This window comes from Canis aureus, chromosome 20 (genome assembly GCF_053574225.1).
Source record: "Canis aureus isolate CA01 chromosome 20, VMU_Caureus_v.1.0, whole genome shotgun sequence".
NCBI classification, from domain to species: domain Eukaryota; kingdom Metazoa; phylum Chordata; class Mammalia; order Carnivora; family Canidae; genus Canis; species Canis aureus.
This window is the reverse complement of record NC_135630.1, coordinates 11,324,754-11,349,109: the sequence shown is the minus strand read 5'-3', so window position 1 is coordinate 11,349,109 and position 24,356 is coordinate 11,324,754. Positions and strand designations below refer to the sequence as shown.

Genomic DNA, 24,356 nt, shown 5'->3' with positions numbered 1-24,356 from the left:
ACTCAACTGAGACTGAATTCTTGAAGCTGTTTCTAACAGTGGCAATGATGTATGTGTCACCGCCCTTTCTAATTCGGTTTTTGCTTGAATAAATAATCTCAGCTGGAACCTCATTCATATTATTTTACTCAACTCAACAGATTCAAAACACAATAATAATATTAATAGCAAGTCACTCTTACTCAGTCCAAAAATTTTTTGTTTGCAATCTTTGTAGGTATTTTCTCTTTTTAGTATATTTGGTCATTAGAGGTTAAACACATTGGTAGTTAAATTATTGCCTTACGGTCTCCTTCAGAGATTATTATATATGGGCAAGAAATTACAGCTAAACCATATGTGTCAAGTTTGAACAAAAACTGCATTTTACATCCCTATTTTAAATGCATGACCCTCATTTATATTAACTTGGTAGATAAAACCAGTTTTTTTTTTTTACTTTAATAGACCCTTACTAATAGTAAATAGCAATGTATAACCCAACTTAATCACAAGAGAGCATATACATGGAATCCCTTTAGTAAAGTGTTTGTATAACACCAAGACAACCAGGCAATTAAGACGAATCACCTGTGCTGGCACCGTTCAAAAATGTGGATGTGAACACAATCTTAAATAGCATTACACGGATCCTGAACAGTCTCCATGTTATGAAGTTTATCGGTTCACATTTACCAAATAGTTGTCGAGTCAACCCTACTTTTCTTTTTTTATTATTTATTTATTTATTTATTTATTTATTTATTTATTTATTTATTTATGATAGTCACAGAGAGAGAGAGAGAGGCAGAGACATAGGCAGAGGGAGAAGCAGGCTCCATGCACCGGGAGCCCGACGTGGGATTCGATCCCGGGTCTCCAGGATCACGCCCCGGGCCAAAGGCAGGCGCCAAACCACTGCACCACCCAGGGATCCCCCAACCCTACTTTTCTAATTTGGATGGCACTGTATGGAGAACAGAGTTTATTCTAATAGAGCAATTCTCTTACTTTTCTCACAACTCAGCAGTAAGATGCAACTTAAAGGAATTATTCTTCCCCAAATTTTGCCAGTATTGTATTGCCTTTATGGATTGATTTCTTAGCACAAAGATAAAGTCAGATATGTAACTCCAATCAAAATTCCAGCAAGTTAATTTGTAGTTATCAACAAACTGACACCAAAGTTTATATAGAGATGCAAAAGACCCCAAATAGCCAAAACAACATTAAAGAGGAAGGACATAGTCAAAGAACTAATCATCCAAATTCAAGATTTACTTTACAGGTACAGTACCCGAGAAAGCATGGATGAGGTTGAAAGAATTGAAAACTGGCCAATGGCAGAGAATAGAGACCACAGACATAGCCCCAGATAAATATAGTCAACTGATTTTTAACAAAGGAGCAAAAACAGTCTTTTCAACTAATGGTACTGGAACAACTTGACATCTACATACAACAACAACAAAAATCTAGACAGAGATACACTCTACACTCTTCACAAATAATGATTCAAAGTGGATTACAAACTTAAACATAAAAAACAAAACCATGAAACTCCTAGAAGATAACAGGAAGATACCTTGAGTACAGCAATGAGTTTTCAGATACAACATACCAAAGACAAAATCCCAAAAGAAATAAGTGATTAACTGAATTTCACTAAAATTAAAAACCTCTCCTCTGTGAAACATAAGGTCGAGAAAATAAGAAGACAAGCCACAGACTAGAAAATATATTTACAAAAGACACATCTGACCCCCCCAAAAAAACCCACAAAAAAATCCAGTCAAGAAATGGCCAGAAGACATGAACACACTTTTTAAAAAAAAAAACAACAGACATATGAAAAATGCTTGGCAATACTTGGCATCAGGGAAATACAAATCAAAACCACCACATTGAGGGGTGCCTGGGTGGCTCAGTCAGTTAAGTATCTGCTTTGGGTTAACCATCTATCTGCCTTCAGCTCAGGTCAGGATAGAGCCCCTCCTGGAAAAGAGCCCCTCCGGGGGTCCCCCTTGCTCAGTAGGCGCCTGCGTATTCCTCTCCCTCTGCCCCTCTCCCTTCTCGTGTTCTCTCTCTCTGTGTCTGAAATAAATAAATGAAATCTTTAAAAAATGTCAAAAAAACACAATGAGATACCACCTCATACCAGTCAGAATGGCTAAAATAAATAACTCAGGAATCAACAGATGCTGGCGAGAAGACAGGGAAAGGGGAGCCTTTTACACTATTGGTGGGAATGCAAACTACAGCACCACTCTGGAAAACAGTATGGAGTTTCCTCAGAAAGTTAAAAAATAAAAATAAAAAAAATTAAAAAAATAAAAAAAATACGCTACCCTATAACCTAGCAATTGCACTATTAGGTATTTATCCAAAGGAGACAGACATAGTGATTTGAGGGGGCACATGCACCACAGTGTTTATAGCAACAATGTCTACAATAGCCAAAATATAGAAAGAGCCCAGATGTCCATCACAGATGAGTGGATAAAGACGATGTGGTATATATAATGGAGTATTACTCGGTCATCAAAAAGAATGAAATCTTGCCATTTGTAATAACATGGATGGAACTAGAGTGTATCATGCTAAGCAAAATAACTCAGCCGGAGAAAGACAAATAGCATATGATTTCACTCACATGTGGAGTTTCAGAAACGAAACAGACAAATATAAAGGAAGGGAAGGAAAAATAAATTAAGACAAAAATAGAGAGGGAGACAAACCATAAGAGACTCTTAACTATAGGAAACAAACAGGGTTGCTGGCGGGGAGGTGGATGGAGGGATGGGGTAACTGGGTGATGGGCATTAAGGAGGGCACTTGATGTAATGAGCACGGGTGTTATATGCAGCTGATGAATAACTAAATTCTACCTCTGAAATCAAAAATACACTCACTACATATTAATTAAATTGAATTTAAATTAAAATATTAAAAGGGACACATCTGATAAAGGTCTACCACATGAAATATACTGAGAACTGTTTTTTAAAGGGAAGAATTGACATCATAGAGAACTCTTAAAACTCAGCAATAGGAAACAATCAAAATAAAGGTTTTTGGGGGGCAGCCCCAATGGCTCAGCGGTTTAGCGCCGCCTTCAGCCTGGAGTGTGATCCTGGAGTCCCAGGATCGAGTCCCGCGTCGGGCTCCCTGCATGGAGCCTGCTTCTCCCTCTGCCTGTGTCTCTGCCTCTCTCTTTTTCTGTGTCTGTCCTGAATAAATAAATAAAATCTTAAAAAAAATAAATAGAGTTTGTTTTTTTTTAAGGTAAGCTTACAAGAAATTGGAAATAATACAGTTAAATGCAACAATTTTAAAGTCAGTGTGTAAAGGAGAAATACTTATTTCACAATGCAAATTTTTTTTTTCTTGGCCTCGGGATTTATTGAAGCTCCCAGTCCCTGTATGTGCTTGAAGACTGCCATCAGTATTTGTCTCTGCTTTGTACAAAATATTAACTCAACTGTGCAGTGACACTTCTTTTCTAGGATCTGTCTCCCTTGTCATTGTGGGGGACACTACTATTACCAGAAAGTGCTACAATGAGAATGACCCCTGTGCCTTGGGCCTAAGAGTGTTGGGCACACCATCAGAATGGACTGTTGGCTGGTCTTGAATACACCGCTGCAGCCTATGCCAACACCCAAAAAATGCTTCTCTTGCATTCTGCAATTACACTGTGCAATATGAGTTTCAAAACTATACTAAATTTTCTCTCCATATAATGCTGAAGTTTAATAAAAACACATTTTTCAGTTTTTGTGGTTTTTAAGATTTTGCTTATTTATTTGGCAGAGACCACGAGAGCACAGGCTGGCAGAGGGAGAAGCAGGCTCCCCACCCGGGAGCACAGAGCCGGATGTGGGGCTCGATCCCAGGACCCTGGGATCAGGACCTGAGCCAAAGGCAGACACTTAACTGGCTGAGCCCCCCAGGTGCCCCCATGTTTTTCAGTTTTTATTTATAACCTTGTCTCCATCTGAAAGTCTGTCATGAGTCCACAGGAGACTGGGCATGATATATTCAAGGAGGAGAACAAATGTTGAATGGCTGGCATGTGTAAAACCCGGCGAATTGGAAATCTACAGTTCTGCAATTCAAGGCAGATAGGCAAGAGCAACTCTTGAGTTTTCCCCCAAGATTTTGACTATTTCTTTCCAAGAGGCTTCCAATCTCTTTTGCCTGCAGCTCGGCCCAGTCATGTCCGTCCACTTCCAGAAGTGCAGAAATATTTACAACCCAGTAAAGGGTTCAGGTTAGGCTCATGATGGACCTCGGCTGTACAATGAAATTATAAAACACACCGCTTCTTAATTCTATGTATATAGCATTAAATAAAAAAGATGTATGTTTACTCATTTGTTTTCTCCCTCTTTTCAAAATTTTGCATTTCCCTGTTTTGTTCTGAAAATTTCTCCATTGTTTCTATTAAATAATAATTTTTTGATCACTTATTATCCATACAGAGATTTACTTTCATTTTCTTTACTTGGATTTAAGATTAAGGAGAAAGCCACCCATTGGATGATTCTTTTTTTCACAATTGCAAAGTCATAAAAGTTGCTAAACTCACAAATTACTGGGATCTCTGTCCATTAACATTCTAGTCAATTTGAAGAAGATATATTATTTCAGAGGATGCCGGAGATGAAATCTCCTTCATATCAGAAATTACTATTTCTATGAACTCGCCTTCTATACATAACACTACCTTCGGTTTACAATTTTTGTATTCACCATTGGAAACCAGAAAGTCCCTAATTCCACATTCAAATGGTATAAAAAATTAACAGTTTTGTTCAGAAGAAAAAAATGATTTTTTGAGATAAAAAAGACAGCGGCATAGGCTTATTCATGCTCTGTCTGTTGTTCCACTCTCTCCGATGGCAACTTCAAGGCACATTAAACGTACTTTGAGCTTCCTAAAAAAAAATTAAAAATAAATAAAATAAAAAAATAAAAAATAAATGCTTGCACAATGGGCCCACTTGGAGATGAAATCAGAAGACTTCCAAAGTAAAAGGAATGCTCCCTTTCTCAGTAGGCTGGTTAATTGTATGTGCATTCATTTTGATTGATTTTTAAGACTGATGGAAAGAAAGTAACTTTTCAGGGCAGAAACAATTACAGCAGGAACTGCTATCCTTTACTGAATGAACAATGCTATTTATAAAGGAAGAAAATTACAAAGGTTTGTTTCCTGCTGCTAATTTTGCCAGGGTACTGAATTAGTATGATACTGCTGGGAGCTGCAGGAGCCCTTTATGATCCATGAGCAGGAAGGAGCCAACCTGATGAGTGGTGTTAATCATCAAAAGCTCCAGTTAGTGAACGTGTCAATGGGCGCCAGAGAGGAGCTACCCCTGCTCCCCCCACCCCAAAGTCAGTACTGAAGGAAATGTGAAATAAAAGCAGAAGTGGCCTAAATCATGGATTAATTTTTCCTTGAATCAATGAGAGGTAAGGAACACAATTCTTGGTGGGAACAAAGTAGTTTATGTTAAAGGAAAATCAACCACAAAATTAGTCCATCTGTATTTTCTCTTTTCCAGCATTTTATTTACATTGGTTGGCTAGAGCTGCCTTAACAAAAGTACCATGGGTGGCTTAAACAAACGGAGATTTCTTGTCTCACAGTTCTGGAGTCTAAGAAGTCCAAAATTAACATGTTGGCAGGTTTAGATCTTTTTGAAGGCTGTGAAAAGAATCTGTTCCATGCCTCTCCCCTGGTTCCTGATGGCTTGCTGGCAATCTTTGGCTCATGGAAACATCATCCCATTTCTCCATTCATCATCCACACGGCTTTCTTCCTATGTGTGTCTATCTCCAAACTCCCCTATTTTCTAAGAACACTGGTCATACTGGATAAGGGCTGACCCTAATAACCTCATTTTGATTTGATTATTTCTATAACAATCTTATCTCCAAATAAAACTATATTCGCTGAGGGTTAGGATTCCAACATATCTGTTGGGGTCAGGGTACATGATTTGATCTACAACATGATTTTAAAAAAATTAGTAGGTTGGACTTTGAATCTATAGGTAAAAGAATTTAAAGTTTGCTTGAAGGATGAAACATAAACTTATCCTAAAAGTGATCATGCAGAGCATGGAGAAGTGTGCATGTTAAAGCTCTCTGAAACATTTACAAATGAAAACATTTGCTGTTCTTTTTGTTGTTGATGATGTGGTGTGTTACCTATAAAGATCGGGTCACTGAGTGTTAGCTCTGGCAGGCCATGCCATTGTCTAGGTAAAGACTCCAAGGTTGCCTTCGTGTTGAAAACCCTGAAGAAACTATAGAGCTAATCAGAGGGAGGACACACCAATTCGATATAAATCCTAACAGAGCACCCAAAACAAATGTTCGATACAGCTTATTCTTTCCGGATGGATTCTGTACTCAGCAGGTGTTTCACCTGGTGACTACAAAACATAACATTATTTTGCTATATGAATAAAATCATCACACGTAGGTTCTGAAGTGAAGAGTAAATTTTAAAAATACACATGGCACTTCTGTGGCAAATAAAATATTCATCAGAGGGAAGAAGACTGTCAAAGAGAATTAACATAGTATGTGTCAAGTGCTGCACATAAGAGTATCATATTTTAAATTTCACAAGCCATTTAACATCTCTATCGTTATAAGGTCGCTGCAGGAATAATTGTATTACAAGGGTTATTTTTCACTTTATGGGTGGTAAATGCCAACTTGACCATGATCACGCTTTCAATCATCAGTGACCACATTGGACATAATCTTACAACGCATTTGGTTCCCATACCATCCACGTATCCTAAAACGAACTCATGCCAAGACAGGTTAAATAACAGGTTTGGAGGTTTTGTTTGTTTTTATTTTTTTAAAGCCATGCAGCTGTGAAAAGCCTACTCCCATCTTCATAGTTTCCCTTTCATCTGGGTTTAAAATATGGGATTCTCACTTCCCTAAGGCTATTTTCAATGTTAGGTACTGACAAGCAAGTCTGACCACTGACCTACTCCAATATGTGGCTAATTCTGTTTGACAAGAAAATCTTAATTCAATCACAACATTTAGCAACTCATTTCTTCTCCAGATCTTTTAAGCTTATCTAGAATATTGCATAACCAGCTGCTTTGCCATTTGCTTATGTTTAATCAAATGAGGGATTTTAATGCATTATATTATGATAAAACCAGGCCACGTTTGCCAACATTAAATAGCAACTATGATAGTACGACTTACATGAGTTGTTGTTGTTGTTGTTGCCATTTTTAAAGTTTGTTAAGTACTCCTACAATGCCTTTAAAAAAAAAAAAAAAAAAGAAACCCTAAACTTAGTCCTTGGAAGTAGATTGGCAGGCATTAATGTCATTTAGAGCACTCGGAGTTCACAGTGATAAATATTTTTTAAGAAAGCTATCCAAATGCTAAAAGAATTACATTTCTTAGAACCTCATTTACCATTTCTCGTTATGGTTAAACTTGCTGTGCTTGCCCAGTGCTAACTCCTTGTAACACTGAGCATTGCATGCCACACGACAGATATTCAACAGATATTGACTAAATAGAACTGTTATGAGAATAATAAATAATTATTTCAAAAAGCTTAAAATAGACCCTTTTCCAAGCACTTAAACTTGATCATCTCATTTAGTTACTACAGCAGCCTTAGGAAGTAATTATTATTCTTATTCCCATTGTACAAAAAAAGAAGGCTAACTAAGGGACTAAACATTCAAAGAGTACAGACAGGTTTGCACCCAGGCTGTCTAACCTCAGAACCCATCCTATAATTATTATGCGGTACTGCGTTTTTAAGTGTGGAGGTATTTAAAAAATAAAGGGAGCTGGAAAACGTGTGTTGTTTTTATTGCAGAATAATTTTCTGATGTATTGTGGCTGAAATTTGGGGCAAGTTCAGTGAGATTATTAAACCAATAGTGTCGCTTTCTCAGACTGGGTCAAGGCAGCATTGTTGTTTTCCCGCTAATGAATTTACGTTTAGGATTTTGAGCATCATATTTGCCTGTAATGATTTAGCAGGAGTTTACTGTCTTAGGTTCTTACCATGAAGAATCCTTAGGAAAACGTCAAATAACCCCTTTCCTGCATCCTCCATCAAAATACAAAAACAAAACAAAAAATCAATCAGTTGGCCTCCCATACAAACAGTCTCAGTATCAAAGTTCTCTATGTTTTCAGAGTGGGTTTTGTGAGTGCAGCAATTATAGAAAATTATTATGGATAATTAGTCCCCAAATCATTATTCAAGAGATTTTATAAAATGGTATTTTGACAACCAATTTATACTGGAATGTAGTTTAATTTAGATATAAATATATACATAAACATGGAGGGATGATTGATGGAATAGAAATAAACCCATGACTTTACATGACCCTTTTCTCATATTAATTTAGATAAGGATATGCTAATTATTTGACCATACTTGAGTCATACATCCCTGTACTGAAAGCATTTCCTCATTTCAAAACTATTAGTATGTGTCAAATCGGCTGGCATGTGTATGCAATGTTATTTATTTGGTTTCCTTTTTTCTGAAAATCTCAATTTTATTTAATTTTAACAAAAATTATTTTTAAAAATTTCTTACTGATGTTTACGGCCCAAAAGAGAGCTAATAACAAGAGTTGAAAGTAATTAGTGGCAGTATATCTAGATTTTTAAAAATATATATTTTATAGCATATCAAAGAAGCAGATATATCGGTCCAGCCATATAATTTTACTGCTATATCAAGGAGGTGAACTTGAGGAATAAATCTGATGTAAAGAGAACAAAGGAATAGGCACTACTATATTTGGTAGCTGGCCATTTATGTAGAACTCATTACTCTGGCTAATTTCAGTACTATAGAATTACTCAGAGTATCTAGGGTACGGTGATTTCTCCTGTTCCCTAAAATTATAAGGTATCTGTGACTCTCTGGTAAATAACATTGTGGGACTTTAAAGAACCAAATAAACAGGATCAGCCTCACCTGGAAATACCTGAGGTTCACAGCCATTGTAGTTTGAATTGTTCCAATGATGGTAGTAAAATCATAGAAACATAGTCCAAAAGCCTGCCTTGAATGGGAACCAGTTTAGCTTCCACTCAAAGCAAACATATACATATATATGGTCTGTCGTGCTTGCTGATTTATGGTTAGACTAGCCAGACGAATGTGGCCACAGAACTCGAATCCACATTTCAGAAATACCCGTTAGCTGACAGGTGCGGCTGTTGTGGGAGACAAGCATGCTTGGACCACTGGTCTGTGCCATTTGGGAAATTATAAATATCACCCATTATATTGTGTACTCCAATACGAAAGAATAAAGTTATTATTGAACCTCTGCAGATGGATCAATATTAACTTTTTTTTTCTCCCTATAGGCTAAGAAGAAATGTAGTCAAGCAGAATTCTCCTATATGTAATGTATGATATTACATAGAAGAAGTCAGCGCTCTTGGTCTGGCCCATTCATTTTGGTATGAGCCTCAACTGAAATTGTAGCCCCATATGCAAGAATAGCATCATTGTCCAGTGCTCCAGGATTAACTACTGGATGTACTCTGGACTGAATGTGTCCCCCCCAAATTCATATGTTGAAATCCTCATGACCGATGGGATGGTATAAGAAGGTGGAATTTTTGGGATGTTTCCTAGATCATGAACATGGAGACTTCATAAATGGAATCAGTGCCCTTATAAGAGACTCTGGAGAGCTCCTTAATCCCATCCACCAAATGAGGTTATAGTGAAAAGACAACTGTCTATGAACCAGGAAGTGGATTCTTACCAGACACCAAGCCTTCCATCACCATGATCTTGGACTTCCTAGCCTCCTAAATAAGTATTTGTTGTTCATGAGTCATTTCGTTTATGGTATTTTATTATAGTAGCTGGGAGACAGAAGGTTTGGAGATCAGCACTACTTGTGCTTAGTGGAACTGGCAGCAAGAACCCACATTGCACTTGGGAATTCACAGCCTCTACAGTTTTTGAGGCTCCCTGTATTCAGGCTTTTGAGGAGACAGACCATGGTGTCTTTAGTAGATTCATACCATAGAAGCCTTGCTTCCACAATAATGGGATTGGTTTCACTGTAAGAAAACTATGCTACCCTTCTTATTTGGCTCAGTGGCAAGGAAAGCAAGGGCTGTGCTTCACCATTTACTTGTCTACCTTTCACTCCACTCCCTGGCTCCACCTCCAGTACTGGATTCAATATGTGTAATGACAGTGAGGAGTCACGGATGGATTCTTGCCTGCATCCCCATGCAAATGTTAAAATGTATTTTGTTCATCCTTCTGGTCGGTTGTGGAGCACAACTTGGCTTATTGTGAGCACTTGGCTGCGAGTGTTTCATTTTCTGATTGTGGATCATTCTAGAAACGTAGAAGTGAGGGTGTCTTACGCTGTAGCATACTCGCCACTTTTATCTTTCCTTGATGGAAGAAAATGGATTGCAGATTTTTCTGTATCATTGTAAGCTTGTGAAGCCTTCTTGGAAGAGTGATTAGAAAACATCTGTAATCGTCACAGAAAGGACAGCCAATTTGCATGTGCTAGTTAATCCATCTCTACTCCTCTGGCCAGCAGAATACAAGAAATGAGACCCTTCTGATTTCTTCTGTAGAATCCCATCTTGAATTACAAAAATATACAACTTCATGTGGAATCCAAATGGCTTTTTAATAGGCTGCCCAGTGTTTCTCTGGAACGCACAAAGAAAGGCATTGTTGGGCGAAGTGGGCTTTCACAGCTGTGAGAGGTGAGATCTGTGAGTCTGGAGAGCAGATTATCCACAGTTAAGAAAAATACAATATTGTATGCATGCTGTTTTTCTTTTTTAGTGCCATGCTCTAAAGCCTCAGGGACCGAAAAACGTCCATCAAGTTGTTTCAGTCAGGGAGTATGCTCTTGGTCTCTGGCAAAATATAAAAATTTCCTGAAACCTTTCTTCCATTTGAACTTGACTAGATTTCACAAGAGCTAGTATATCAGGGTCTGAGGAGACTATAAGGCAGTCATGTCATGAGAAAGGCTCTAAGAAATGAAAATCAGAGAGACAACTTAAATTAAAGATATATTTGGAGAACTAGGTGATACATCTCAGGAGACAAAAATGATAACCAAAAAAAAAAAAAAAAAACTAGAAACCAACAGGATAGGTCAAAGACAGGGAGTCAGAAATTCTATGCAAGTGTAAACCAATTAGAAAAAATATTGTGTCTAAGTAATGAAGTAGGTCTATGATTCACATACCAGTTAGAGTCCTTTATTGCTTGGCAAATGGCCAGGGTATGATGGAGTCAGGATTCAGGATGGATTTGGGATTGTCACAAATTGAGCCAGGGATTGGTTTAAATTATTGATGTAAATGTTCTTATTCCATATGTTGATACAAGTGAGAAAAGATATCAAGACAGACTCCAGAAGAGCATGAGTTTCTAAGTAAAGGTCAAAGAAGAAAGGCACACAAAGGAGGTTGGAGAGTTAGAATGGTAGACCAGCAGAGCCAGTAAGGAGGGGTGTTCCTACAAAAAGGAGGAAATGGTGGAAAAGGTCACATGATAATGAGGAAGGGAAGAACTGGAAACACCAGTGGTTATGGCAATTAGCAAGCCATTGGTTCAATGAGAATAGTTTCCGCACATCGATGCAGCTGAAGTCAGAGGTGTGAAGGAGTCAGTAAAAATTCAGGTGTGAAAGTAAAGAGGCAAATAGAGGAACAGGCTCGAGGGAGGATTGCTTATTTTTCTGACGGAAGGTACCTGCTTACACATATAGGCAAAGAAGGAGATAATGGCAGGGGGTAAAAGTCTAAATGGGTTTTTACAGACATTTTAAATCCCACTTTACATAAAATGTTCTACTATTTATACATGAAATGGGGTCAGTGAATCAGGGCTTAAAAATTAAATTTATGTTTCCATGTCTCTAAATAAAGAGAAAAACTAGTAACCTGAAATGAATTAGGAGCCCAAATGAATTCTGACACCAAACTATTATGACACCTTGACAGAAAATGACCCTGGAGCAAAAGGAATCGTCCTCTTTTCCATCACCCTAAACTCCTGCCCAGAAATCTGATAGCCCTGTGGCTAGAACCAGAGGAATCCATGGTGTGGCTAGTGCTTTCCAGTCCTCAAAGAGATGCATTTAAATCTATGAGTTTGCATTTAGGAGATAGGAACAGTGAAGGACAACTACACACACACACACACACACACACACACACACCATGTCCACAAGTGTTTTAAAATAGTTGGGGAGGGGCGCCCGCATGGCTCATTCAGTTAAGAGTCTGCCTTCAGCTCAGGTCTTGATCCTGGAGTCCCAGGATGGAGTCCTGCATCAGCAGGGAGTCTGCTTTTCCCTCTGAACTTCTCGCTTCTCATGCCCTCTGTCTCAGATAGATGATAGATGATAGATAGATAGATAGATAGATAGATAGATAGATAGATATAGATAAAATAGTTTTGGATTCCTGGACAAATAATACTGAAGGTAAAACCGGAGGTGAAAAACATGCTTGATTTTTTTTTATTCAAGTGGCGAAGAGAATATCTGAACACTCCTATGAATGCCATTTCCAAGATTTATTCTAAACTATCAAGCACATGATAACTACAACAAATTACAGATTGATTATAATTAATTAGGAGATTTAAAACTGCAAAGAGTCAAATACAGATCTCCCATCCTCTTGCTGCTCCAAGTAGTACTGTTAATATTTTGTTGCTTTTACTTTGAAATTTTAAATTTGTTTTAATCTCTCAGAATTGTAAAGAAAAGTCTATTTTCATCTAAATATGCATAAGCATTTTTCCTGTGTTATGAAACTATGTAAAATAGTTACATTAGTTTTATAATATTCCATAATATGCCAGCAAATCGATTTATGTAAAAATGTCTTAGCATCAAAATGGAGGTAACAAGTTAAACTATTATCAGCATTTGGTGCATTTTTATGGTATTTCAGGACTTCTTCCTTGGTATAAGTTCTCAGAAATAGAATTTCGGAGTCAAATATATAAAACTTTAAATGGATTTCGATACTGCAAATTTTTCCCAAATTTAATCAGTTTAAGTTCCCACTTACCATGCAAAAGTCTGCATGATATTCTGTGCTCTCAATAAAGTGCCTACTGCCCATTAAATATACATTTTCGTATTAAATATGTATATTTTTTCTCACTAAAAATACATTTTTTTTTGGTAAAAAGTATTTTACTATTGTTTGCATTAAACACTACATTTTTTAAAGATTTTATTTATTTGAGAGAGAGAGTGAGTGCTCAAGCGGGGGGAGAGTCTGTGCTGAGCAAGGAGCCCAATGCTGGCTCTGTCCCAGGAGCCTGGGATCATGATATTAGCTAAAGACAGACACTTAACTGACTGAGCCACCCACATGTCCCTACACTACATTTTTAACTAGAACAAAGTATATTATATATTCATTTATCAACTGTGGTTTCTCATTGGTTACATTCTAAAAAAAAAAAGCTTGCAGTCTCATCTCTTCTTTTAGCTGAGGTCTAAAATGCCCTCAATAATGCCCATTTCATGGGATAGACTCATCCATAATTGAACTTATCTGTGTAAATTTCAGGGAGAGATGGAGTTGGTTTGGGAAAAGAGCAGCTGAAGTGAAAGTTTTGGGGCTTATGCTAAGGAGACATGAAAATGAGAAGAGTTTGAGGCTCAAACACTGAGAAAAAAAGAATGGTCCAAGGGACTGTGGATCCCAATGATACTAAAGAACAGATGCACTTGTGTGAAAGGGAAGACGGAGTCAGCGGGGATAAGAAGTCGATTTTCATTAAAGGCTGGACAATGAAGTTTATGTTTGTGGTTTAAGCACTCCTGATTGATGCTGAAGTCCACAGAACTGTTAAAAGATTCCAATGCTGAGTGGGGTGGAAGTGAAATCAGTGGAAGTGAAGTGAAAAGAGTTGTGGGCCTATTGAACTTGACATGCAATCCACACATTCAAAGTAATGCTAGAAATTGTTGCAAAGTCTCTGAACCTGAAAGCCAAGAAGAGTGGTTGAGTAGCTGTATTCAGATAGTGTAAGCTTCAAAGCATTTTTTTTTCTTGTCATTTACTTATTGTGAAAACAATTATTTATTGTGACCAGCCCCAGTGAGTGGTCACAATAAGGCTGGAGATTTCTTTTAGACAGGTAGGATATGGAACATAAGATATTTTTTAAGTCCGGGCCAAGCATTACATAGAAAATCATGTAATATGATTTTTTCTAATTCTGTCCTCATAAACCAGATTTGAATTAGATATTTTATGTGTGTGTGTCAAAAATACACAGGCGCATGATTTCTTATTGTATAACATTGCGAGGCACATAATGTCATTTTGTCCTTTTCAGTGATTGTAACAAGTTTGATCATTTCATTGGATGTTGCCTGCTAGGTTTTTCCATTGGAAGGGGAAAAAAAAAGTTTCCTTTGTTATTACATAAAAAAATATATGAGATGCTGTTTAAAATATGTGTGAGTGATTTTTAACATTCATTAACAATCTTTTAATAATATATTATAATGATAGTCACAAATGCTGATTTTCTGTTTTCCTGCTACGTGTATTAGCTGGTATTCTTCTGTTTAGAAAAAAGGTCTTTCCTTCTTCCCTAGTTTTGCTTTTGTTTTTGTTTGTCTGTTTTTTTTTAAGTAGCATTATGAACTCACGATAATATGTTATAAATCAGTGTGTTATAACTGGTTACTCTCATTCTTTACGATGCTTATTGGTCAATAATTTGGGCCCTGGGGGCCCTTTTCTGGCTGTGTCCTGTGTACTTTGACATGTTCCCAGTAATTTTAGAGCGTACCCTTTCTTTCTGTACCCCTTATCTATTTGGAGCTGTCATCTTATGTGCAGTGAGGTATGGATTGAACCTCTCTTTTTTTCCACACGATTACTTAGTTGTCACAACACCAGTTACTAACAATTAAATTCATCGATGAGAGTCCTGTAACACCAGAGTGATCCACACTGACTTGTGATGCCACATGTATGTACATAAGGCGGCTTCTTAAATGAACTTTTATGTTTTTCTAGAAGAGATCAGTCTCTTTGGTTTCGACTTATAATTAGTCAACTACACTCTATAAGTAGTCTTTATATGCAAAGGGAGCAAATATATCTTCTGAAGACTTCATGTAGAACAATAAATTTCTCTTTCTTCCCCCACTGTCCCTCCTCCCTTCCAGCTTCTTTCTCTCCCCCCCTCCTCTTCTCCCATTCTCTCTCCTTTCCCTGCCTTCCCTTTTCTTTCTGTCTCTCTCTCAATCTCATTTTGGATTGGATCTTAAACTCTCAAAACAAATGATCACAAAGACTAATACAAAAATAAAAATGAGGAGACTGTTAGTTGTGAGACTAACAGATACCGATTTAGCTTAAGAATTCTGAAAAAAGGTACAAAAAAAAATCACCCACTTTAAAAAAATTGTCTCACTTGCTTCAATTTCATGCGCTATAGTTTTGTGTTTGTACCATGTAATCTCAAATCTGCTTAAAATGTTCTTCTATTTTAATATTATCAAAGTTATTCATTTTATGCTCACTAATTTAACTAGCATGATGGGCTAAGGAGTCATTTTCCAAATTACAATTCCTATGATGAAAATGATAAAGAAATAGAGTAGAGTTGCACCTTTTTACTTTATTCATTAGGCTTCAAACTACAGGCGTACCTGGGAGATATAACAGGTTCCGTTCCAGGCTACTGCAATGAAATGTGTCAAATGAATTTTTTTGGTGTCCCAGTGCATATAAAGCTGTGTTTACACTACTCAGTCTATTAACTGCACAACAGCATTGTGTCTAAAAAACAACATGTACATACTTTAATTAAAAATACTTTATTGTTAAAAAATGCTAAATATCATCTGAGCTCTCAGCAAGTCATAATCACTGATCACAGGTTGTGGCAACAAGTATAACAATAATGAAAAAGTTTGAAATACTCTGAGAATTCCCAAAATATAAGTAAGAAAAAAGACCCCTATAATGAGACAATAATAACTGACAGATAAGATAGGGTCCCTCATGTCGAGGGAGAAAAAGCAAAATTTTAATCAGGCCTAATGACTGTGAAGAACAAAACCAGTTGGCACAGCCTCATGTGACAAGCTTGCACAAAATTCAGCAAAATGTGCAAAAAGACCCCTGCAATATGTCCTGTCATGTTCTGGAACATCCTACAAACACTACCAGAAATGGTGGACTGTATCCTCCTTGCCACTCGGCACCTGAAACTGAAGGTTTGGGACTTGACTGACCAATCTCTGCAGAGGGCACAGATCTTGAGGTTTCAGCCCATGTAACTGCAAGCCTAATCCTCCCCGTTCAGGGCACACTTTCCATGCATCAGCCAGTCTGCCCCTCCCAGATTTGCAACCTGAATGGCAATGGCATCCTTGCCTCTGACCAAATCCTCACACTCCAAAATGATTTTGGAACATTACACAGAGACACGAAGTGAACAAATGCCATTGGAGAAATGGTGCTGACGGTATTGATCCGCTCAGGGTTACCACACACCTTCAATTTGTAAGACCACAGTTACCTGTGAAGCACAATAAAGCAAAACACAATAACACGAGGTACGCCTTGGTAACTAAGTTTTGGAGTTACAGAGCAAATCAACACTGTTCCGATTTTAATTATCATGTGTCCTTGGTCAACAAAGATCAAAATACCGACACAATCTCTAGAAGTAATGCACTCTTTGGTTTCCCAGCATGCCTTTGGATTTTCATGGATTCATTCATTTCCTTAACCTGTCTCCCTGGTAATCAGTGTTGCTCAAGAAAAAAAAGTATTTCCCTGAGAGCAAGATATCTGACTTGATTCAATCTGTGTCACAACTGGCTGCACTACCTATACTTTGATATACAGCTGGCTCTGAAAATAATTGTGGAAATTAAAAAAAAATAATAATGAACTTATTAAAATTTGAAAGACTGTGGAATATTAACTGTAGTGCAATTATGGTAATTCATTACAGAACCTGCATTTTAAAATCTACAAGATAATTAGCTAGAAAATACTAGGACTGTGCCAAGTCCCTAGTTATAAAATGTTGATTTTAGGCCACTAATCTTCCATTCATGTTTGGATACCCTATTATTAATTGTCTTTCTTATTAAATTATAGGAAAAAAAATTAATTGCCCAACAGATGAAGTAAATTAAAAAAATTTTAAAGCCTTACATGAAAATTTAAGAAAACTTGGACAGTACCTTACATTTATTGGTGGAAACCTCATTTGGTTTCTGTACTCATTCTGCATTTCATTATATTTTTTGAATTAATGTGTTGAACTTCAACACTGTAAAAATTGCCATGCTTTTCCTGTACAGACTATAATGTTTCAGCAGCTTACCCACAGTCTCAAGCCTCAGGACCACATTGGTAATCTGTTGAGAAGAAGAATGAATCTAAAGACCCCTTCATCAGGTAATCTACCCATCTCTGATACAACGAAAAAAAAAATGTTTGATGGCCATGAATGCTCAACTTCTGAGCATCCCAAGTTTTCAGCTTTTTTCTGGGTCCTTCTCTTTTCTATTGGCTCTATTATGTCATGTTTCCATCAGCTCATCAGAAAGCAATGGGAACTCTTTATAATCTGATAAATTAACACTGAACAGGTAAACCTTGATCATAAAAGACGCTTGATCATAAAAGGCTGCAATGCTTTCAGACATCTGTCGGAACAACTAGTGCCATAGATGTTTTCTAATCTAAAGGAAACATCAAGAGGGATGTGTAGAACATAGAGGTCACTATAAGGCAACCAAGCTGAGCAAGAGAAACTTGATCAAGGCAAAAGGGCCCACAGCAACCACCTAGCTGGATGCAAACAGGTGCAGTAAGTGACCCACCTCTAAATAACCATAGGCCTAACTGACCAATTACAACCAGGCACAGTTCCTAAGATTACCAAAAAAGGCAAAATTCCATGTGTTCCCATACTCCCTCCCTATAACTGTGGCTCCTCACATCACCTCCTCACAAATAGTCTCTTTTGCTGTCCTGGCCTCCCTCCCTCACTCCCTTGTGATGTATTCAAGAAACTTCTATCTTTTTTTTTTAATATTTTTTTAAATTTTTATTTATTTATGATAGTCACACAGAGAGAGAGAGAGAAACAGAGACATAGGCAGAGGGAGAAGCAGGCTCCATGCACCGGGAGCCCGACGTGGGACTTGATCCCGGGTCTCCAGGATCGTGCCCTGGGCCAAAGGCAGGCGCCAAACCGCTGCGCCACCCAGGGATCCCAAGAAACTTCTATCTCCTTCATTCTGCTTTGGGTGAATCCTTTCACCACCAGGGTCGCCAGCCCCCACCCAATCAGGATGCCCCACATTTGGTGGCCCCTATCCAATCGGAGCACCCCACAGAGAAGGTAATACAGGGCGAAGAAAACACCAATTTAGTCAGCAATGCCATCAGTCTCACCCCTTTAGGTTCAAGGGAGTGACTGATGTAAGGGCAATATCAACCATGGCTGGGGGTTAACACCATCTCCCTTGGCAATCTTGAGAACAGAAAGAGCTGGACTTATTTGAGAGCTAATCCTGGTACTATTTAAGCACCTTTTTAAAAGGAGTCAACGATGTCTTTTTATTCCCTCATAATATTTTTTCATGTTTTGATAATATAACGATATTTTCTTAATTTTTAACCAATTTTTATAGCTACCGTAGAAAACATAAAATTCATCCAAATGGAGCACCCCATTATTTAAATAACATGAATGTGTCAATATGGTTTCTTCCTTCCTTTCCTTCCTTCCTCCTTCCTGTCTTTCACTCTCTCTTTTTTTGGTTCTGAGAAGAAATAGCAGCAGTCTCTAATAAAGGACAATTTATTTACCAAGAAAGTATTAGGTATTAAAAAGGGAGTACATTCATTAACAATGCATAATATTTACTGTAATATTTATATATTTATTTATTAACATACAGTGTTCTATTAGCTTCGGATGTACAATATAGTGATTCAACACTTCCATACATCACCTGGTGCTCATCACAACACTTGCACTCTTTAATCCCCATCAACTACTTAACAACCCATCACCCTCCTCACCTCTGGTAATAATCTGTTCTCTATAGTTAAGAGACTAGTTCTTGGTTTGTCTCTTCTTTTTTCTGTTTGCTTGTTTGTTTTGTTTCTTAAATTCCACATATGAGTGAAATATTTGTCTTTCTCTGACTTATTCTGTGTAGCATTATACCCTTTTGATCCATCCATGTTGTCGCAAATGACAGGATTTCATTCTTTTTTAATGGCTGAAGGAGATTCCAGTGTGTGTGTGTGTGTGTGTGCACCATCTTTTCTTGATCCATTCATCTATTGGTGGACATTTGGGTTGCTTCCATATTTTAGCTGCTGTAAACAATGCTCAATGCTGCAATAAACATAGCGGTGCATATATCTTTTGTTTTCATGTTCTCTGGGTAAATGCCCAGTAGTGGATTTACCGATCATATCGTAAACTTACAAGAAATTTATTTTACTTGTAGGAAATGGAAAAATAGAAAGGAGTATTCAGCCTATGGAATCTTTAAATCAGGATTGGTGCCAGGTAATCTACACAAATTACATATCATGTAGTCCACTCAGAAAAAAATAACTGCAATGCAGATGCTACTTAATGCAAAGGTTTAGTATCCTGATCTAATTACTGAAGATCTCAATTAAGACCTTATATTAAGTAAATTTTTTATACTTAATGCAAAGGTTTAGTATCCTGATCTAATTACTGAAGATCTCAATTAAGACCTTATATTAAGTAAATTTTTTATAATCAAAATAATGAATTGAATAGAACCTTAGCTAGATAAAGTGTTTTCAAACATTACAAGATGATTTTAACTCAGAAGAATGCATTAAGTTTGGGAGAACATTTCTCAAAGCTTCCCTATTGTCTCTTTATTCCCTACGTAGAATTGAGTGATGGGCAGTCATAGTTTTCTTAATTCTTTATAGGCTTCTCAATTTGAGAGAGAATTAGGTTTTTCCACCTTTTTAAAAAAGATTTTATTTATTCATGAGAGGCACAGACAGAAAGGCAGAGACACAGGCATAGGGAGAAGCAGGCTCCATATAGGGGACCTGATGCGGGACTCAATCCTGGGTCTCCAGGATCAGGCCCTGGGCCGAAGGCAGGCGCTAAACCGTTGAGCCACCCAGGGATCCCGAGAGAATTAGTTTTAAGTGGGTTTTACCAAAAAAGCATAAACTCATTCAGAGAAACTACTTTATCAAAATTGCTTATAAACTCTTCTTTATCATAAGAATAGGGTTTCTCTTACGGATGAGAACTGATAAAGTAGCCGTGTTGGAGATGGGGAAGTCAACCTTACATCCATGCATCCTTTTAAGGCATTTCTTGCATTAAGTGCTATTCTCTTTTGATGAATCCAAATGAAGAGATCAGTGACTCTGTCAGGTTAAAAAGTCAAGGTTTCTCCAAATTCCAGGGAGGATGAGACTGGTTCTGAAGATTTGCAGCAGCTGTTATAAATACAAAATTAACCTCAGCACGAGTCTAGCCTGCTCCTCAAGTTTACTCTGCTTTCATCTTGTGAGTCCAAGTTTATTAGAAATAGAAACCACCATTTCACAAGTGTGCTATGCTATCAGCTGCAAAATTGTGACCAGTTTTGTGTTTTGAGCAACCATAGAGATTTATAAATAACTGCATGGTTGCTCTTTTTGATATTTTTGTTATCGTGGGATACCAAACACACCATTTGAATTTTTTTAAGCTGACAATGGTTAATATTTTTTTGCCATGTATTTCCAATTTTTTATTAGTTCCATTTGTTCTCTCATGAATAGCATATATTTTCAATAACTCTATCAATATTATATACCATGCCATGGCCTTTATTAAAATATTTAATAAAGTTTATTGTTTATACAGAGTAAGAGAAAAATTATCACCACAGAAGATAGTTCAAGGTAAAGTAAAACAATAAAAATTATAATCAAGCTTCTAAAGAAAGTGGCTTTACTGGAAAATTGAAACAGTTCTTGAAATACCTATTCTCTTAGGTGGATTAGATTTATTAATTAGAGTTTAAGTTTATTGGAAGAATTAGACTAAGATGTCAAGAATTATTGTATATCAAGACAGCTAATAATCCTGTTAATATGCATAATAAAACAGGAAATTAAATAATATAAAATTAAACAATTTCAATGATAACAATATAAGGCTAAGGATGTATATATTGATGAAAGTTAATATTTATCTCTGGGACAGATTTTTGTTGTTGTTGTTGTTAAAGATTTTATTTATTCATGACAGAGAGAGAGAGAGAGAGACAGGCAAAGAGAGAAGCAGGCTCCATGCAGGGAGCCCGACATGGGACTCGATCTTGGGTCTCCAGGATCACACCCTAGGCTGAAGGTGGCACGAAACCACTGGGCCACTGGGGCTGCCCTCTGGGACAGATTTCTAATATAGTTTTTACTTTTTATCACTTTGGCTTTTTTATATTTTAATATATTTTTTAAAACCTTATTTATTTAAGACAGAGAGAGAGAGTGAGCACATGCACAAGCAGAGGGGAGGGCTGAAGAAGAGGGAGCAAGGACCTCAAGCAGATTTTCTGCTGACTGTGGAATATGACATGATCTCATGACCCTGAGATCATGACCTGAGCCAAAACCAAGAGTCAGTGGCTCAAGAAACTGAGCCACTCAGACACCCCTATGTTTTAGTATTTTTATTAACAAACTTCTGGAATTACAATTTTAAAGTCCCAATTTTAAGTTAACATTGCAAAGCCTACTTATTTTCTGTACAGAAAATGAATTCCACTGTTTATTAATTGATGTTTTATACATATTTTATCTGAACATTTAAGGCATCTTTTTGAATGGTCAGATCTTTAGAGGATTTTAGTGGTTCATGATGAATACATACACACATCACAATTTATATCAATTTCTTGAGTAAACTTATGCATATTTGGAGTTTGGTTAAAATAATGACAAGGGGTTAGAAACCATACAAACAGTAATATTTTTGTTCTTTATATCAGATTTCAGCTTTCTCACATGCATTATTTAAAGTGAGGTATGATACCTATTCCTTAGATGAAATTAATAGTTTTCTCACATTGAATTAGTTAAGCCCACAAAAATTTAAATAAATCTTAAAATCGATGTCATGAAAAATTCTTAAACACTATTTTTACAACCAATACAGAAGTAAATATATATCATAATTTTCACAAAATTTTGTGACACAAAAGTAAAGGCCAGAAAGCAAACACGATGCTATTATCATGGTTTTATGAAGACAAAACTAATGCCTATTTATGCAATATAATAATGAATACCATAAAAATGTGTATATTATCAAAGAATAAACTGATCTCAAAGGTCGAATTTAGATTATATGGAGGAGGATTAAACTTCAGAATAAATTAGAAAATTTCCTTTACATCACTTCTTTAAGCTGAACTTTTGACAGGAGCTAGAAAAAGGCACATGAAAATTGATTTCTTATATAAGGTGCCACGGCCCCTGTATACTATGTTGTTGAATGAGGAGTCATTGTGAGGATGACAAACTGACACATTTACCTGGAATTCTCCTCTTCACAAAAGTCAACCAAGACGGATGACTTTCACTCCAACCCAATACCTGACCCCTCACCCAGTTTTAGAAGAATTGACCATTGTAGCAGAAAAGCTGTATAGCACTGCTCTCACTTTCCCTGCCCACTTGGCAGCTTAGGCATTTGCCTATGATTGAGCTAGACAAGTCTGAGACAGACAATCATTAAGTGTATACTATAAGAACAAGAGAAAATTAATCAGGCATGTGGTGACCATGATAGAAAACCAGAATCTGGATGAAGAGACATTGGAGGAATAAAGACCAATACTGGTAGGGGCAGAGATGACAGCACCAGTCTCCAGTCTCCATCATCAGATATCCATCATCAGCCACTTGCTATGGCATATGTGCAGCTGTGATACTGGCTTCTGAGTCTCCTTTGGTGCATGACTATTTTTTGAGTCTAACCCTTCTATCCCATCATTAATTCTGAGAGCCAGTCAATATTCTTTCAACAAAAATGTATGTTTCTTCATAAATCATTAGGAATTAGTTCTATGACTGACAGACTTTGCTAAGAAGCCATTTCACTAAAGTTAAGATAGCAAGGGTTTAGTTTTACAATAGTTAATACTCTTATTCAAGCAGTCAATTTAAGAGATACAAACTAACACTTCATGAAGTGGACAGCTTCCTTTTGAAGAACTGCAAAATGGGGCTTAAGGCAAGAAAGAAGCTTTCATGGGATAAAGAATAAAGCACAAGAAAGTGAAAAATAGAAAATATCTAATTGGCAGGGGCTACAAAACCAGCCTTGCTTGGGGTGAAAAAGCCCAGAGTCGGTTTGGCACTTGGGGATGGGTTAACTGGGAATACAGTTTCCGGTTAAGTGGAACATTGAAAAGAACACGAAATACCTAAATTTCAGTTTGCTGATATGGCACCCTAGGCATGAGCATTTCCAATTTGGGCCTAGAAATTTCTTTCAACAGTTCCCCCTTTTGATTATCCTCATGACCATTTAAGGACTTTGGTCAAAAATATTAGTCTCAGTATGGCTGTCGTTACCATTGCCTCTTTAGGCCTCAGAACAGTTTTCACAAGAGGGGATTTCAGGCTTGTGTTTTTAGAACTGTTATATTTTTCTCTTCTCTTTTCATTTTGATGGGAGGCAGATCATATGTCATCGGCCACTGGCTGCCCACATGCATTTAAAACTTTTGAGAGAACACAGCATACCTGGAAAAGAAGAATAATTATTAGAAACGAAACAATGCCCATGGTTTGGAAAGTACTCATGAGCCACAGTTCCCAGGACCCACCAGCTAGAATCAAATAAGTCAAGAAATGATGCCAAAGAGGGGAGTACTTTATAAAGCCAGTTGGCCTGTTTATGTATTTTGTGTAATAGTGTCTCCACTTCCTCAGAAATATTTATCCTGACAGCTTGTTCCAGAGAAACTAAAGTACTGGAAATAAGGGAGAAGTTTATGATGGGAAGAAAGAACCATAGGGTCACCAGTATCATAGCAAATCCAGCAGCTGGCTGGAGATTAGATCACACTCTTTTGGAATGGCCTGACAGATAAGAACAATAGCATTATCTTTTTAGGCAAGGGCAAGGAAAAATGTAGACAAAAGATCACAGAGACCTTCAAAGTAAGTATTAGGAAATGGATGGCCAGAGAGAAAAAGAGGAATGAAAAGAAGTGGTCTTGATGTGATGGCTTAGAAGGAAG

At 37.1% G+C, this 24,356-nt stretch overlaps 1 long non-coding RNA gene across 10 annotated transcripts in view; it reads right to left on the bottom strand.

The window, feature by feature from the left end:
- The window catches only part of LOC144291477 (uncharacterized), a 352,892-nt gene that overhangs the window by 11,214 nt on the left and 317,322 nt on the right, over positions 1-24,356 (bottom strand). For 8 of the 10 annotated variants that reach the window (XR_013358749.1, XR_013358753.1, XR_013358748.1 and 5 more), the window contains one exon: positions 21,842-23,856. This is a non-coding gene — a long non-coding RNA (uncharacterized LOC144291477). Of the gene's footprint in view, positions 1-21,841; positions 23,857-24,356 lie in introns of those variants that run through there. The other 2 variants (XR_013358745.1, XR_013358746.1) reach the window with 2 other exon arrangements.